Here is a 17,315-nt window from a genome sequence, read left to right on the forward strand (position 1 = left end):
TTCCCCTAGTAACATATAGGGGTAATCGAAGCGTCCTCCCCTCCCCGCTTTTTTGTCCTACGTGTCCTACACAGGATTACAAATTTACAACGACCTTTAAGACATAACCATCCAGGAACGTGCAAAACGATGCCTAGAGTGAAGCGACACTGATTTTGTGAAAGCAGCTATTACTAGTCGGTTCACTCCGAACCTTTGCCTACAGTTTCTATTTACGTTGCTCTTCTATTCAGCGAAGTATGATAATGAGGGGAAAATGTTAACGAAAACGAGACGACAATTACGAAAAAGAAAGAAGGAAAATCATGCGACAGTCTTTTATTATTACTGCTGTTGTTGGGGCCGGTTCTACTTGATTTACTAGTGAAATTAGTCGATCTATGTACACAGACTTGTGGCGTGCTTGTGTCGTCCAGCGTTCTGAGATCCTTTCATACATCTCATAGCTCAGATGAAAATATATTCTCGTAATGTTAGATAGACGCACGGGTATCAACTCAAAGCGATGGCAACTATCCTCCGTAAGTTACGTTGTTAAGTAAGAACGAATCGTATCGAAGTTACGGATGCATCTGCCTAGAGTGACAATGGAACATCTTATGACAAATATAACTCTATCAACTGTGAACTTCGATAACATCACGACGAACAAAATAACACCTACGAGCAAAAACATAGTGCCAAAACGTATGCTATTTTATAGGCAGTATTTGCTTGCACACAGGTAATAGGCGATACTAACAATCGGTTTACGTCAACTGCTCCGTTTCACCGAAGAAGCTCTAGTTAAGCGACCGTTTCTAGCAAAAGTCAAAATCGGGATGGAAATACTTTTTGTATACAATCGTTCGTTGTTAAAATTCGAGCGTCTTTTAATGTCCCATTGACACACCAGATACAGTCGAAATACAAACACTTAAAAAGCACTAGTTATACGATTGTTTCTATTATTGGTGTTTACAGTGAGCGTGTTATAAAGTACGTAAAAGTATCGCGACACCGTATAAGAATCATAGGAAAATAACTTGTTTCTTTTTCCGAGAGTTAGACAGCGCATGTTATGTAGCTGCTTTCTTGAGGCTGAACGTCGGAGAGAGTACCTACATAATATCCTTAACTTAGATATAGTAAGTTAGTCAAAAATTGGCGAATCGCTTATCCGTACGCGACGATCTGTAAGCCCTGGTCAAAAAAAACCGGAGGCATCGCTCAAGGCAGGCAAATTATTTTCGTCAATTCTTCGTATATTTCTAACACATTACAAAGTACTATTTCCTCTATTAATTGTTAGCTTAGGAAGTAACTACAAATAAAGCGTCAATAAGAAGCAGCGCAGAGGAAAACACTGAAATGCGTTTTGCCAACTGTTATAAATAACATCGTACATTTCAATGCACCCTCGGTCGGCCAATAGGCCAAAGAAAAAATAACGAAATGCCGTAAAACGAGGCCACATCCTCGAGATATATATATATATATATATATATAGCAAACGGTAACGTGTCATCGAATAAATCAAACTCCTTTGGTTTCAGGCGCACGGAACAGGCCAGCACACGTTTTACTATTTAGCTGCACACAATACAATGTTTGTAGATTAAAGTGCTTTTTCGTATATCAGGTTTGACTCACTGTTAGGCAAGCTACCAGGCTGTACAACTAGTTGTGAGATACTGTCAAAGGTCTGCTTACGACCTATTCCTTCAGTCGCTAACATACAGGCTAGTTGCTCACCTTTAGCACGCCACGATTTAAAGTGATCACCAGTGTTGCACGGTAAAAACATTTTGTCAGAAACTTTCTCTCCATTTTGCTATTGAGCATCGATATTAAATGGGTTCACTTGCCGAAGTACGATGACTGATGCAAAACTCTCCCATAAATATAATATACATATAAATAAACAGTAGCAAGAATGATTGCTTATGTATTGGCTTATATTTTGACAGAAACAGACATTTCTATCTGCTAGAGAAGGCTTCAGAATGGTCCTGCTTTAAAATACAGTACGGAGCAATTCACAGATAGGTACATTTCTCCTTCATGTGATTATGCTTCAGTAATTAGCAGTGATGAGACGAATCCCCGTGTGTACTAATCTACTCTGATTAGTTTTTAATAGGATGTGTCTCTTCTGGTAGAGTTTTCCTGTAAATGGTAAATTAAGAAAACAGGTAGGCGTAGGTTACTAGCACGCGCTTTCAGTAGCTGCAAGCATAAACATCCAGCCCGTTGGCGAGCCCCGCGTCAACATGCCGCGTATCTTCTACCATCGCACATTTTTTGTGTATAAAGTTTATTCTAGCATATAAGATGACTGTCGATTAGTATTGTGTTGTTTTTTTCCTGTACAGAACGTAGCGTCGAAATCTTATTCGACCATATTGACATGCCTATGAAAAACGTATCGCCAATAGTTGGCAACGATATCAACAGAAACGATGGTGCTCGCCTAGTTGTGCCGATGGCAGGCGGCGTAATTTACCGTCACGCCTAATTATCTCAATGTCTACCTATATTACATACGATTCGGGTAGTATCTAGTCGTGCAGTGATTTTATTCTACGATGAAAAGACGGGGCCACTATGTAACTGGTTTCATTAAAGACTCGTGGAACTTCATTCCCTTCTGACATGGCTGGTCGCAGTTACTCGTATGCCTTATGAGTAAGCTTCGTGAACGCTTTTTAATATTAGTTCATCTTTATTTTTTGGCAACTTCTGACTGAAGTAAGAATTATTTACTGTCATTACCATTACGTTACCGGTCGCTGTTTGACAATCGACGGCATAATGAACAAATTTTCCAAACTGCTCGATCTTTATGCCAAAAATATATTACATTAATGGAAGCTTGTTTCCAAGCCGCGGCCATCGGCATTCGGATGGTCGCAGATAAAGGAGTACAGGCCCAATGAGTTTCTGCAGAAGCTTTTGAGTCTCCGGCTATAATAAAAGGTTTTGTGCAATTCCACTAAAGGGCGAAACATTACGTCGTAAAAATTGTTACTATAAAATAAAATTATAAAAAAAAAAAAAAATATTATTAAAGACCTATTACCACAAATTGTGTTTAATCATCTCCTCAATCGAAATAGTATGTTTGCAATAATCATGCATTTTTTGGCTAAATATCTACTAAATCACTTCAATTTTTAGCGCTGGAACTATTAGAAATCTACTACCCACTAGAAAAATGCTACATTTAGCGCTCTCTATCAATTTGCCAAACATTGACGTCAAGTTCTGAATGTCTTGTTATGGATGCCACAGGCAGATATGCTACTGCTGCTATCGTAGATAAAAATATCCATACATTTTGAAGAGACAACGAAAAAGGGTAGATTTTATTATCGACTCATGGAACAGAAGGCACTGAAAATCGTATCTACTAGAAAATCTAGAAAATACGAGTATATATATATATATATGTTTCCTTGTTCACCCTCGTTACGAAACGATATTACAGACAACAATCCTTAATGCGGTTTCTTCAAGCTTGGCAATGCCTATGCACTACAAAAAAAAAAAAGACTAAATCAGAAAGGTATCGGAGTGCGCCCATATTACAAATGGGCAATGACAGGCAAATATGAAACGAAATACCTTATAGCCGGGCCTTAACAACCAAAGTCATCGGGTGGCACGGATTTTCGACCGTAATAGAAGCATCAACAAGCAAACCATTTTTGTGCTGGCCTCCAGTTCCAAAACATCCCTAACCGACGCGCCGAAAAATAGTTCCAATGTGACAGGAATTAAAAACTTCGCGCAGCCTAATTGGGCAGCAATCTACAGTTATGACGACACTTACGTTGCCTGCATCAAAGCTATCTACTGGAACCTACATGGGTTTTTTGTTTGTTACTTTCGTCCGATGATATATAACATACACACACACACACACACACACACACGCACGCACGAACATACACAAAAACATACATATAACGATAAAAACAGTTCACGAGTAAACAGTCGATCAATGTTATCTATCTCGAAGCCACTATTCGATGTTCGAGAACCTGTTTACTGATCGTGCCACAGTCCTACGTAAGCAACCGTGTTAGCGCTGTGATTTGGTCATCTTTGCGTCACTGCGCGATTCTGCTGTCGACGAAGGTAACCAACGATATTCTCAATAGGAGCAGATGTTTTGCAAAGACCGAGATATTCGTCGAGATTCTCGATCAACCAAGAGCATTATAGCTGTACGTTTTACTACGCCTGTGTCCCGTAACCTATATAACGCCTGCCGTTCGCACCATACAGGGTGAGAGTTAGAGACACATGCACCGTGGATCGAACGCCCGCTCGTCAGAGGCAGCGGATCCAATAGAGTATCCAACCGAAACAACGGTGTGTTATTTAAATCGTTGAAATATACGTTGAGCGGAGAAATAAATTCTGTTAGAACGTAGTCTGCTGCCCGATGAACACAGCCAGCCGTTGTTATATGTCTTTTTATCTTTCAACAATGTTGAGACACTCGTCTGTTAAGTTGCTTGATCAGCCGCTCATTTTCAGGTGGAGCCATTTTATTGACACGCTTCGCTAACGACATCGCTGAGCATAGGGCACTCGAATTTATTTAATCTCTTTGTTTATTTCCTATCTACCATGGACTAGTCTGGTGTGCAATATATATAATACAGTTTGTTTACAAATGTTATGTCCACTCATATTTTACCGGGTTTATCGCACATTCATTGCTAACGAATCACACCTGTACAGCCTGCTTGCATATGAATCTGTTGCAGTTTAAAATAACATGATTGATTGTACCGGACCTGTACAAGAATTCCACATGACTACGAGTCAGGTCCGTGTAATAGCTTCGGACATATATATATGTACATAGTTTTCAAAAATTTAGTAAGACAAATCAACAGCATCGTAAAGAGCCAGCTCGTCGAATGAAATATATAGAAACAACCGTACGTGTGGCTAATGCGTCTGCTTCTTTCAATACACAAGGAGCATTACTGCCCATGTCCTGGGTTCAGCGAAGCCTTCAACGCCATTCCGCCACCAGCATCAACCTATATTGGGCACAGCTACAACGAAAAGGAACAAGAAACCATGACTGGCTTGTAGATCACAGTAAAACAAAGTCCATCCTGAAGGCGGAATGAATCTTCTACGGACGCATGTATGTTCCTCGGTCCCATGTAGCCGATCGCCGCGTTCAAAGGCGCTTGACACGACAAAGTGTAGTTTCGACTTTTTCCTTCTTATCTTTGATATGCTATTTCTGGTCGTAATAACAACATTAGCACTATTTATGGGAAGGAACAGCTGGACACTGTACCCAGTTTTGAACCTTCAGAGCCAGCTGATACGCGGGTTGCAAGGTAATAGGTCATTTGTACGTGTCTGTTCAACAAAATGCCTCTGGTTTCAGGAGTTGCTCGGGCCCAGCAACGAAATCTTCGGTTGATATAAGAGGTGATCCAGCTTCACATTGTCGCCGGTACCAAGTTATCGCGGTTAACCATCAGTCTCCAAACGACGAAAAAACTTCCTACGTAGAGCAAGCGGAAATCAAATTATGTCTTCGGCATGGCCGCTAGAAGCACTACAGCGGCGGCGCGTAAGTTCAACGTGGCCAACTTTATCGAATGTACGATAATAGTGCTGTACTAAGAGTTATTTTTTTTTCCCAAAGTGCTTGAAAATAAGGAGCTGACAGAAGCTACAAAAGGTAAACGATGAAGCCCGTGTAATTAGACAAATTGGTCTTTCCACACACTTCGTGGTAGATTTATGCGTTTGATCATCAAAAAGTGCTTCAACTTGCCTCATTGCCAATTTCGGCGTGGTACATAGAATAAGTAAAAAAAAGGACCCAAGAGGTAAAACCCAAGAGAAATACGACTCGGGCGGATGAAGGCAAAGTACGCAGCTCACACAGGCAAGCATACCATTGCCACATTGTACGGAAACTGTACACAAGACGGCTCTAGCGTTTTACGAGTACACGGACCGAGCACCTATTTAAAATAACCTCGTCCATTGTTCAGGTGAAAGGAAAAGATCAGCAGCAGACGAATCTAAAGACGATTATAAAGTGCCCTTAAACTTACTCTAGAAACCCTTGTCATTTACGGGTACTTTAAGAGTTGTATGGTCGCTAGCTATACGCTTGTCCCTATCGTGGACGGCAAACGCTGAAAGTTCTCATGCGCGAAAATGTGTTCTCAGTTCTTAGGTTCTTATACATTTTTCTAGAGGTACAAAAGCAGTGTAGGGAAAAATTACATGCCAACGAAATGATACTCTATTAAAGATTATTATAATAATAAGTAAATTCACCTACTACGGTATAGGTCAGCGAATACAGATATATCTTGTAGTAGAGTATCGAGCCCGAGCAGGCTACGTCGACAATCTGTGTTTAATCAATCAGACGAACCGGCAATAATAATCGTCGAAAAGACAAGACATTTCTCATTGAAAAGTAGGCTGTTACAGAAGGGAAAAGAAGAAAAGGGCGCAATGCGCTTATCCTGCCCTCTGTGTTTAGTGGCTTTCATTCTTTTCGACTATAAAATAAACATTAAAATATAAACCGTTAACGAAAGTCCTGTCGACTTCTAGAATAAAGCAAAGTACAATACACAACAATTGAAAAAGCTCAACATTACACTATCGAGCAGTATATAAACAGGGGGAATGTTTACAGTCATGTGGCCACAGTCTCATGACGAGGGATTATCCGCGGCTCGATTTTCTTTTGACGGCTTAGACGCGAGAAAAACAGATCGTGTGACTGAACTAACGTTGTCCACCGTATCCAAGACACTGACCATCGACAGCCGGTCAGGCATCATTATTATGAAAGTGTATTGTAATGTCCTATACGGTACCAAGAAGCTTTTGGGGAGGTCGATAACGTAGATGAGCTGCACTATCTTGACACAAACTACAGCCACACATACACGGACCCCAACGGCTTCAACAGCGTTGAAAGCCATATACCTGATGCCCACATCGACAGTCATGAGATACATGCGACGACACCAATTTGAATGAACAGGGGTTAATAAAAGGCTGGTAAGATAAGTGGGAAGGGTAAAAATGATCTGTTCCACTTGTCGCGCTCGCCCTTCACGGAGGGATCATAGGATTTTATTTCTACTACGCCGACAATGCATGCGAGTGTAACACAAATACAACTACCAAGCAATGTAACCATTATCATCATCATCATGGCCATTATCGAAAACGGGACAAAAATGGTGCTTCACATAACGACTACAAAGCCGACCAACAAACGAAGCTCGGTGTAATAGTCGACGTAGGGATCTCTGAACTCCGGGCGGCAGTGTCAGTGCCGGCGTCGTCAGTATCCGATGGCTGCACGATAACTCGAAAATCACATATTTTTTTTTTTCTTTCCGCTTTCTTTTTGCTCGTATATAGCCCGTAACAGTGAATTTTTAATACAAAAAAAAGTCTTACGTTGTCGACTCGGCCGTTTTTGCTTGGTGCATTCGGCGTTATCGCCACAGAGCAGCGTGAGACAAATACGTAAACTGCGCGAAATACTTAACGCTATCCATAGAAAAGTTTACATAGCTGTTGTTAAGTGAAGAATTGTGCGACTCTTCACAGCAAGTGGAAGTGCCACAGGAGTGAGGTCATCAATCTTAAAAATTTAACGCCTCATTTATAATTCTCTAATTAATTCTTTTTTCAACTCTTACCATCTGGTTTGTGAGCGTAGACGCAAAAATAAATCATCACATCAAGGTTTCAAGCGACTGAAATGTTTGATAGCAGAAGGCGATAGCGGTAAGCCGATAAGATTTAGATGTATATCGGATATAATTAAACAATGATAATCAATAATTTACAAATTATCGAGCCGTTGCAAACATATGAAGCGTATTGATATTATTCAAAAATAACTAAAAACGGGAAAAAAAAAACACCAATGACTTTTAGATGAGGACCGGAATCAGTCCAAAAATCATATGACAAATTCATACGCTAACATACGTTTAGTATAAGAATAAATTCCGTAATGATTGAATTCCTTGATACTAAAGAGACGACTAAAAATCAGTCGGATATTTTTAAAAAGCAACTATAATGTGTTTCTCTATCGTGAAGCCCAAATATCCAGATATGAATGAGTTTAGGATATTAGACGAACTTCGCATAATACTGAAGATAGATACACAACGTTAGCGAACTCACCGATAGGTATTTCTACAATATAAAAAACAAAATCACGACATTGAACCATCGTCTTTGTATGGATCATCTCATAGATCTGGAAGCTTGCAGTGTTTCTATTCTGTCAAGAAACAACGGAGATTGAAAACCCCAAATGGCAAACAATAGTTACTCGACAGAAGCATGCATGTCCTGTCCATGAATGACCACTATACTAAGAGCGCATAGGACTCACAAGGGAAGATGCTATATATACACATATATTTGGTTAGGTAATGATGTGTGTATTATCGGTAATAATTAACGGTTAGTTATATAAGGCGTATAATAACTGTTGAAATAGTTTATGCTTATTGTATATATATATATATATTATAATAATACGGTACCTGAACGCACCAAGAAACTGTGCGTATTCTAGAAACATAGAATAGAATAGCGTTTATGTTATCAACAGTAAAACGTCGCGAGTAAACGGCATCTGTATCCATAATAAAAACGCCAGCTACATGTATTCACAAGCAGTTTTTTATTTAGAACCACAAGCTTGTGGTTCTAAATAAAAAAAAAAAAAGCTCAAAGCTCTGCAATGGACGCAACAGCACGTAGGGATGAAATAAAAAGAGGATAAATAGCCTAGATCGACAGAACAACTGTTTACTGTCATACGTCAACTTTGCAATACATGCATACGAGGTATGGCAGCGCGCCGCCACACTGTACGATGAATGAGTCAGTAAAAGGGGCAAAAAAATTTCCAAAAAGTATCTCCGGCTAATGTTAAGGGGACCCGTTTCCGCTTAGCTGTCGCTTAAGAGAGCCACTTATCCAGTGCAACAGGGTACACCCGCTCATCGGGACTTCAGGACATTTTCGGCTAAAAAAATTGTTTCTACTAAATGATCCAATACTGAATTGCAACGATATCTGAGACGTTAGCAACTGCTGCGTTGGAGAAGTCGGAAGTGGCAAATTTCAGTACGCTATTTGGCCTTCGATGTAATACAGATTCGATAGATTGTAGCATGCTAACAAAGGCCACTGCTATTTTCGAACGAGTTGTTGAAAGGAGACGTTTGACACACGTCACAATGACAGGTCTTCTTCAAACTTCAAGGCATTATTGGATCCGACGCTACACGGTGTATGGTAAGAAAAATTGTCCACTTGATTTTGGCGTTAATATAAACAGATTAATGTCGGGTACAATGTTATCGAATGACCAGGCACTTCGGAATATAGGAAACAATTTTTTAATTCTTCCCCCTTCAGAAACTAACTTATAAGAGTCTGTAGCCGGCTTCTGTCAACAGTTAATTGCTGCTGCTGCTGCTGCTGCTGGGAAATACGAAGCACTCGTGAAATGACTAGAAAGGAAGCGCACTATCCATTACTTGCGGTAAAACTAAGCATCCTTCTATAGAAATACCTGTTTCGAAAGGGAAAAGTAAGCCCTGGATAGCCAAGATGGCGGGATAGATTAAAATTATCGTTTCCATTCTTTTTCACAACCTGCCAAATAAGTAACACGTGCAGGCGCGCAATTTTGCCTGGGACAAGGTTCGCGATACAAGAAGAAGCATTAGATCGTCGAATAATACATATAATGGTGTAAAGTAGGCCTTTCTACCGACAGATTGCAGTCTTTCTCTAGCTAATTAAACGATAGTAGTCCACCGAATATGCCAGTTGTTTTCTGTCTAAATAACAATTCTTTAATTACGATGTTTTTTTTTCTTTCCTTACATAACTTCGAAGCAGATTGTCCGCTTTTTTTTTTTCGCTTGCTTTTGAGCGTGGGAACGACTTCGACTTTGTCATATTAAAGTTGAAGCCGGACTTTGAAACTAATATGTTTACTGAGAAAATTGATAGTGCACAGACCACTGAAAAAAAAAACGTGTAAAATTATTTTAAATAGGTCCTACGAAACCGAGAATTTCTCCTATGCATCAGGGCAATAAAAGCAAACGCTTACAAGAGGAGAAGCGCTCTTTGAAAGCAGAGCTTTTAACGTTGAGGATTAAGCGCAATCAACGCGACGGAACTCCATTAGACCATTTGGTCGTCAAAGCTATGGCAAGGTAGGCCCTAAAAAGTTCTGCTGACAGATAAGAGCAGGTAGAGTGGTCAGTCTCTCCTGTATAAGACGGCTATCATCTGGACCTTAGGAAGGGAAAAAGGCTCGAGTCGAGAACAATGCTATGTATTATACTAAGTATAGGTTTAACGCATATTTACACCCATAAATAAAAAGACATTTCATAGCGATTTAGTTAAGCTCTACCGTATCCATATGTAACGGGCTACCGTCATGTGACTCAGAGACGCCGTTGTACCTTCGTACCAAAGCAGAAATATGTTCCAGTGCGGCACTAACAATATTAATATAGTCAAATATATCAATAAATTCAAAAAGTATCAATACATTTGAATCTAGTCAAAATGATCACAAAACCCAACTGTATGCGATGTTTAATAGAAACTTATATACAATCAGACTAAAATTGAAGACGAGAGAATAAGTTGTCCGTTCAGAAGATTCGTATAATTATGAAACACCGTGGAATTGAAAGTCGTACATTGATACAGCAAACGGTACAGAATCGTAAAGTAAATAAGGATAAAGAAATATACGTTCTGGATGGCTACATTTATTTTCCGAATTAATAGGGGCAGCAAGAAAAATAATGAAAAAAACTAATAAAAGTGCTATCGGATAGTAATGGTAACTTTGGGTCGACCCTTTCAGCCAGGTGTTAGTTTGCATATATATATATATATATATATATATATATATATATATATATATATATATATAACAGCAACGTAGCTAAGTCTGAGCGTGTATACAGATGTAGGGGCATAATACTAGCAAGTAGAAATAATAACGATGGTCCTGATAAATTCGTTTCGGGTAGCCATGGCAGTAAAACCGACCGGCGGATCTTCATTTGTAGCCGCGTTCGATAAAGGGACGAGGCTGGTAGAAAGCAATCTGCACGAGTGTAATTTACGAATAGATCGTATCTAAAAGATAGCAAAAAACAGAGCGAAAATAGCTTCGTTTCTATTTTTTGAGCCCCTACTGCAGGTACAGATGAAACCGTATATGACGGTAATGTTTTCTTTATGATAAAGCCAAAGGTCCTTAGGGGGAAAAACCTGATAGGCGTACTGGTACGGCCGACTGTTGAATAAGTAAGCTTCTTAGCTCACAGGTGTTTATCCTACACGAATCATTATTTCAAGGCACCAATGTTTCAGTAGTAAGGATAACCATTTGATGCAAAGAAATGTTGGCTTCGAATTGTATTGATTTAAGAAGTCGCTTAAATTCCTGCTTCAAACGATGCCTGCTGGGTCCTTTTCATATTTCTTAGATATAGCCTTAGGCCGATTTTGTAAGCTAGGCTTCCAAATGCAGCCGTGCCTTCCGAAATATAGGTACATAGATGACGTTTTACTATGTTCGTAGTGACGAAGTGGATGCAAACTGACGCTTAAACATACATCGGCTACTGACACCCAGTGCTTAGGCCGTACTCGTTGGCAAACCATAACCATAGATATTTACGAATAGATTGTTAGCCAAAGCAGCCAGCATTGGGCTAGGACGATCCTTCGACAATGGGTCAATTAAACACAGTACGTACACTGTTATCTGAGATCACTCTTACTGCTTTATAATAATTATAATAACAACATTAATGGCAGCATTTGATAATCAATGTTGACACCCCTTGTTGTTACTATCGCTATACGGCGATTGTTTTTCTGTATCGGATCGCTTACGTTAAATGAGGATCGTCTAGTGGCGCACATCTGGAAACCACCTATCTCTGTACAAAAACACTTGGGATAATTTATGCGGGGCAATTTCTGTTCGATACAATTTTATTCAAGTAAAAGAAACGTCAATGGAAACAGGTTATATCTGACGATAGCAGAAGGTAGCAAATATGATCGATCTCTTAGTGTGTTTGCCAAATACCCAAAAATTTCGTGTGTTGCTTAAGCGGTTTTCTGTTATTTCAACCCTAAGCAGATGCACTTTTTCCTTTAAAAACCCGTCCTATACTGTAATGCGACTGAATTCTTCAAAAAAAAAAAAAAAGAGCTCGGCCTTTATTATTAAATCATTGGTAAAAGTTAAACGAGCTGGGAATTCACGATTTAGTCCGAGTACGAGTGTCGTCTAGTCAATACCTTGCAGCTGAGTTAAATTTTCAATGCAAATATTAATTGTCGGCCATTTGTCATTGTTATCTCCATAGGAACTAGACGAGACCATATGCCATCTCACTGAATTCAATCGCCTGCCCCCTTCGATCCAAAAAGTTTATCATGCATAATAGGTACACCTCGATGTGTGATTGGTTCCATGTTGTTTACTCTATTCTACAATAGTTTTATCATTCAGGCTACAGGGGTAGGGCCTGTTTTCTTCCTAGGCTATCCCTCCACTGATTTCTTCAGAAAGACAAATCTGCACAAGTTAGCATAATGTGTATTTTATATCGTCGGCAGTGACCGTTGGAGCCGTAAGCACAAGGTCTATTTATCGGCATTTTCTACGTGCTCAATTCGACAGTAAAGTAAGTTAGCTCGCGCACAGAAAAACGGGACTGTCTCTTCCCGAGTGGATCAGATAGTGGCAAACAAAGACCACTCGAGTAGCTGTCTCCGGCTGTGCAAATGTCAAAAGTGAAATAAAATATAAATATGGTGATTAAATTGTCAGCATACAGCGTACTTCATAATATGTACTTTAATAATAGCCTAAAATGAATTTTTGCTAATCAACGGTCGGATTAGTACCTGGATGAACACCACCTTCTCAGCGCGTAGCAACTAAACAACAGTTGGATATATTAAATCAGTCAGGACCAGCAGCAACCAAGACGACTTGATTAATCGTTACACAGCTTAAGAACGCATTGCCTTGCCTTGCCTCCAGTCCTTCGTATGTCCTTTGCCTATACAGGGCAAGTTGGTCCTACCAACTTCAAACACTGCCGTCTAACATATATTGTTACTTTGGATTCGGTTGGGTATGAATCGGTCTCCGCGGCCAGGGCGCCTCATTCATTCCCGGCCTCTAGAGGACCGCAACTAACTACATAAGCGTTATTCGACGCTCAGCTTCACCAGGTATGGTGTCAATAAAGATATCCCTGTAGTATCAAACTGTAAGTTGTGTTCCGTTTTTATAAAGTTATTAAGTTTAGAATCGAACCTGACTGTATCCAACAGCTCGTTATTCGGGGATCTTCAACGTACATCGGCAGTGTGCGCGATTCTCAATGCTAATGATGTTTCCAGATTGTCGTCATAAGCTATTATAGATAACCCTGTTCTGGTATGGCTGTGGCGGCATCTTCCATGCGACTTCCAACAACAGCAGCAGCAACCGACTGAAGCTTCGGCCCTTAGTTTTGAGTGTGTTTTAGGCCACTGTTATTGGAGGAGCCACGAACACGTATCGAGGACATACGACGTAAAGTAATGAACCCTTATGAAAACCGAGTCTATCACAATTTTTTCTAGTTGGACCATAATAATAACAGATGTAACTATCAATAATTACGTAAAATAGTCATGAGGGAATAATTGTACGACCAGAAAAGTGGGTTGCATTTTGAGGACTGGTCGACATCCAGCTCGAATGAACGAATACTCTCAAAACACGAATCAGCTATCCTGTTTAGGCCAACAATATATTTAAATGTTAAATAGAGATCTTTCGAACTTCGCAAGTATTATGGGTAAACGTGAGTTGGTAAAAACTAGAGTGGATACTCCCTGATATTTCCTTCGAAACTTTAAAATTAAATCAGTGAACCTGTTAACGTGGAACCTAGAATCTATCTATATGCGATAATTTAGTGCTATTTATAGATTCAAGCTTAGATCAACAGTAGATGCACACTACTTGAGCCATACCTCTTAAGAACTACATGTAGCAACCCTTTGGTCGTTCCCCTAATATGAACAGCTGAAGACCTAGTCTTTGGGTTAACGGCAAGTAATTCCAGCTTCTAGTCAGGAATATTTTAGCTGCTTTCTTCTTTCGTGCCTGTCGTGAACAAGGTGCACCCACTGTCTAACAGAGCTGAAATACATGCTCTCTGATAATGTTCGCAATGTTCAACTGGTATAACGTGACGTTAAAAGCGTCATGGTATTCAAGCTGATAGATAAATATGAAAACAGCTACTTCGATCAGTTATTACTTACAAAAGTTCTCGGTAGCTTGGTGTCAAGAAAAACACGTTATCACGAGATAGTTCTGGACAAATAAATTTCGGAATACTGAGCAGACGCAAACGCATAAAGCTTTGTAATGCTGAAGGCCAACGTAAGATGCGAATTCTGTGTCCTGATTGTAGGGGCGTAATATGTTAGCCTCATACTGTTACCTTCTCGAGCGGTAAGGTCAATAGAAACAATACGATAATAAAGCAACCAACTATTTGATTGCATACGAAATTCGTATAGAGATGGACAATTATCTATAATGAAAAGCAATTCGCCTGCGCCGTACTGCTATATGCCATACTTGTAATACCAGTAGACAAACAGACAAATCTGCTTTTACCTTTCGAGCGTTCTTCGAAGCGTTTAGTTCTTGCTACAGCATCTCAATGTGTCGGTTAGCCAGAAGATTGTTGACGTTCATTGCATTGCTATTTTATACGATGTGAAATGTTGAAGGCGCCCCACAATGTGCTCCTACATCCTTTTTAGCCCTATCCAACAAATTCGGAGTACGCCTAGCCCAACCCAGACAAACAGCCATTCATAGGTGTAGGCCTGAAATAGGCTAACATTAGCGATCAGTTAACTAACCCGTCAGTGACTAACGCCTGAACGAGATACGTTCAGTTCGAATGTTGTCAACACCGCGAGGAAAATTTGCTGTCTTTGCTATTGTTATTTTCCTGGCTCAGTTTGACGTCTGTCACGTACGTCCTGCGCTACCTGTGGCTCGTTGCCATCTTGTACAAGGTTACCGCCGCCTTCGTCATGCATATGGGTCTCGTTCGATGACATAGATTTTAAACGTCATGTGTCACAAAAACTACCATTATAAAGACAAAACAAAACGCTTCAAGTTAATGGGTATAGCCTCAACATAGGTGCTGAACATATTATAACAAACAGAAAAAAAAGTCGAGCGGAAGTTACGTATATATCGGAGTCCGACTGTTAGCCAGTGTTCTGAAAATCAATAGAGTGATTGTTAATTACATTATTAGGCAGCTGGCTAAATGGTTTCTTTACTTCAGAAGCATCCAGCCGATTAGGCGAAGATGTACCAGGACCTGTGTGATTACCTAAAAAAATCTAACACGATATATATAAACAACGTGTGTCTGGGGCGTGAAATTTCTGTGAACGTATTGTGCTGAATGATTTGACTGTAATCGAAAAACGTTTCTGGGACAACCAAAATCGCCTGGTTATAAATCCATTTCACATGACCTCTCCCGTCACATTCAGCAGAAATCTAATTTCACTTGAGATAATGAAGCAGAAAAGCTAGGTAACTACGTATGGCAGTGTTGACACTCACCTCACGTCTTTATCGGTATAGAAAAACAACTGTGAGAAAAATCTCGCTAGAATCACAGGGGGTGGCTAGGAGGCGCACGAGATAGGGACCCTACCTTAAGCTAACTGATGTAGTGTTTGCCCTATCGGAGAGCTGCTACCACCGGGAGCTCCGCCGCGCGTGTGTGCAGCTTTTTCTATATATACGTAATCAGTAAGTATACACTGTGCATATCGTCTTCAATTTCACACATAAAGATGCCAGAATAAGGCTGATATAGGTTGCTCTGTTTGTTATAGCTAGCCAAGAAACATACATAATTGGAGAGTTTGCGTCTACGTACGATGTCATTGCTATAGTCATAATGGGTCTCGTTAACTGGATTTGTGGCTATAGAAATCTCTTTTCGTAAACATCTCCAATGTTTCCTCTCTTGTGCTACTCATTCGGTCCACGCTACCGGTAATCAGAAGATTTTATAAATAATCTCTCTGATGTTACTTCTGTAAAAAAAATCAGCATATTCAAATTACCTCTAGTTTGCTGGACTATCAGCAAAGAGCAAGCGAGAGATTTTGCTCCCCAGCCACTTGTTCGGATACAGTTTAGTGGCTAAATATAAACAGACCTTTAGGACAGAATTAAAAAGCTATTTTGTAAACCAATGATTTGTTTAGTGTTCGTATTTGTGAGGTATTTTATTAGCGAGAGATAGTGTGTGTGGGCAGTGGAATACTCGTCAATTTTTCAATGCGTTATAGCTCTCTGAACGTTATTTAAAGACATGCCCTTATTAATTTAAGGGATCGACCAGGTCCGCCTAAGAAGGATCCACCCGCCTAAACGTATTTTAAATCAATATACACATGCATCTAACTCGATTCATGTATAGGGTCTTCGATAATGTACTGTGTTAGTAAATACAATGCTGCTAAGCAGACGACCTGATTTTAGGGCAAGTTCTTACAAACAACCTTATTAGAAAAATTAACAAAATATAAACGCTTGCCTGTAACTATCGCTGAATCTTGTATGTATAAATAAGCTAGCTATTTTATTATTTACAAATTAGATTTTAGCTTATTATATGCGTTTTAAAGAACCAGCCACGTTTTTATAGTATACGCTGGCAGAAGTGAAGTCAGTGACATGCATCGATACTCCCCAGATATCACATAGCTTTTCCACCAGCTTTGTATGGGTACTATTACCGGTTTATTTTTTATGGATCTTTTTTCTCATCGTTACTGGGCGTTACTTTACCTTATTTTATTTATATCGTCGCAATCATCAAAAAAAGGAGCTGTTGCTTATTCAGGGGGTTAATTTCACACCCTTCCATGATCGAAGAGACTGCTGCAGCACACACAGACCCGCCTACCGGTATTAACACGGCTACAGAAGCCACAAATGGCAACCAGAAGCTAAAGAAAGAAAGAGTATCAATCATGAGAGATTCTTTGTGAAAAATCAACTTTATAATAATTTTTTTAGTTGGACGGCTCTGTTTTCTTTGCACTGCGAAGGAGGGAGCAAAGTTGATCGATTCTTGTCGTACAACGTTGAAGAATAG

The 17,315-nt window shown here is 39.8% G+C and overlaps 1 long non-coding RNA gene across 3 annotated transcripts in view; it reads right to left on the reverse strand.

Moving 5' to 3' along the window:
• The window catches only part of LOC147754322 (uncharacterized), a 112,553-nt gene that overhangs the window by 19,594 nt on the left and 75,644 nt on the right, over positions 1–17,315 (reverse strand). The window contains exon 6 of one of the 3 annotated variants that reach the window (XR_015316593.1): positions 304–2,148. The exons of the other annotated variants lie outside the window; for them this stretch is intronic. This is a non-coding gene — a long non-coding RNA (uncharacterized LOC147754322). Of the gene's footprint in view, positions 1–303; positions 2,149–17,315 lie in introns of those variants that run through there. 3 annotated transcript variants of the gene reach the window in all.

The sequence above is a fragment of the Varroa destructor genome, unplaced genomic scaffold (assembly GCF_002443255.2).
Source record: "Varroa destructor unplaced genomic scaffold, Vdes_3.0 BEIS01000007.1, whole genome shotgun sequence".
Classification (NCBI taxonomy): Eukaryota; Metazoa; Arthropoda; class Arachnida; order Mesostigmata; family Varroidae; genus Varroa; species Varroa destructor.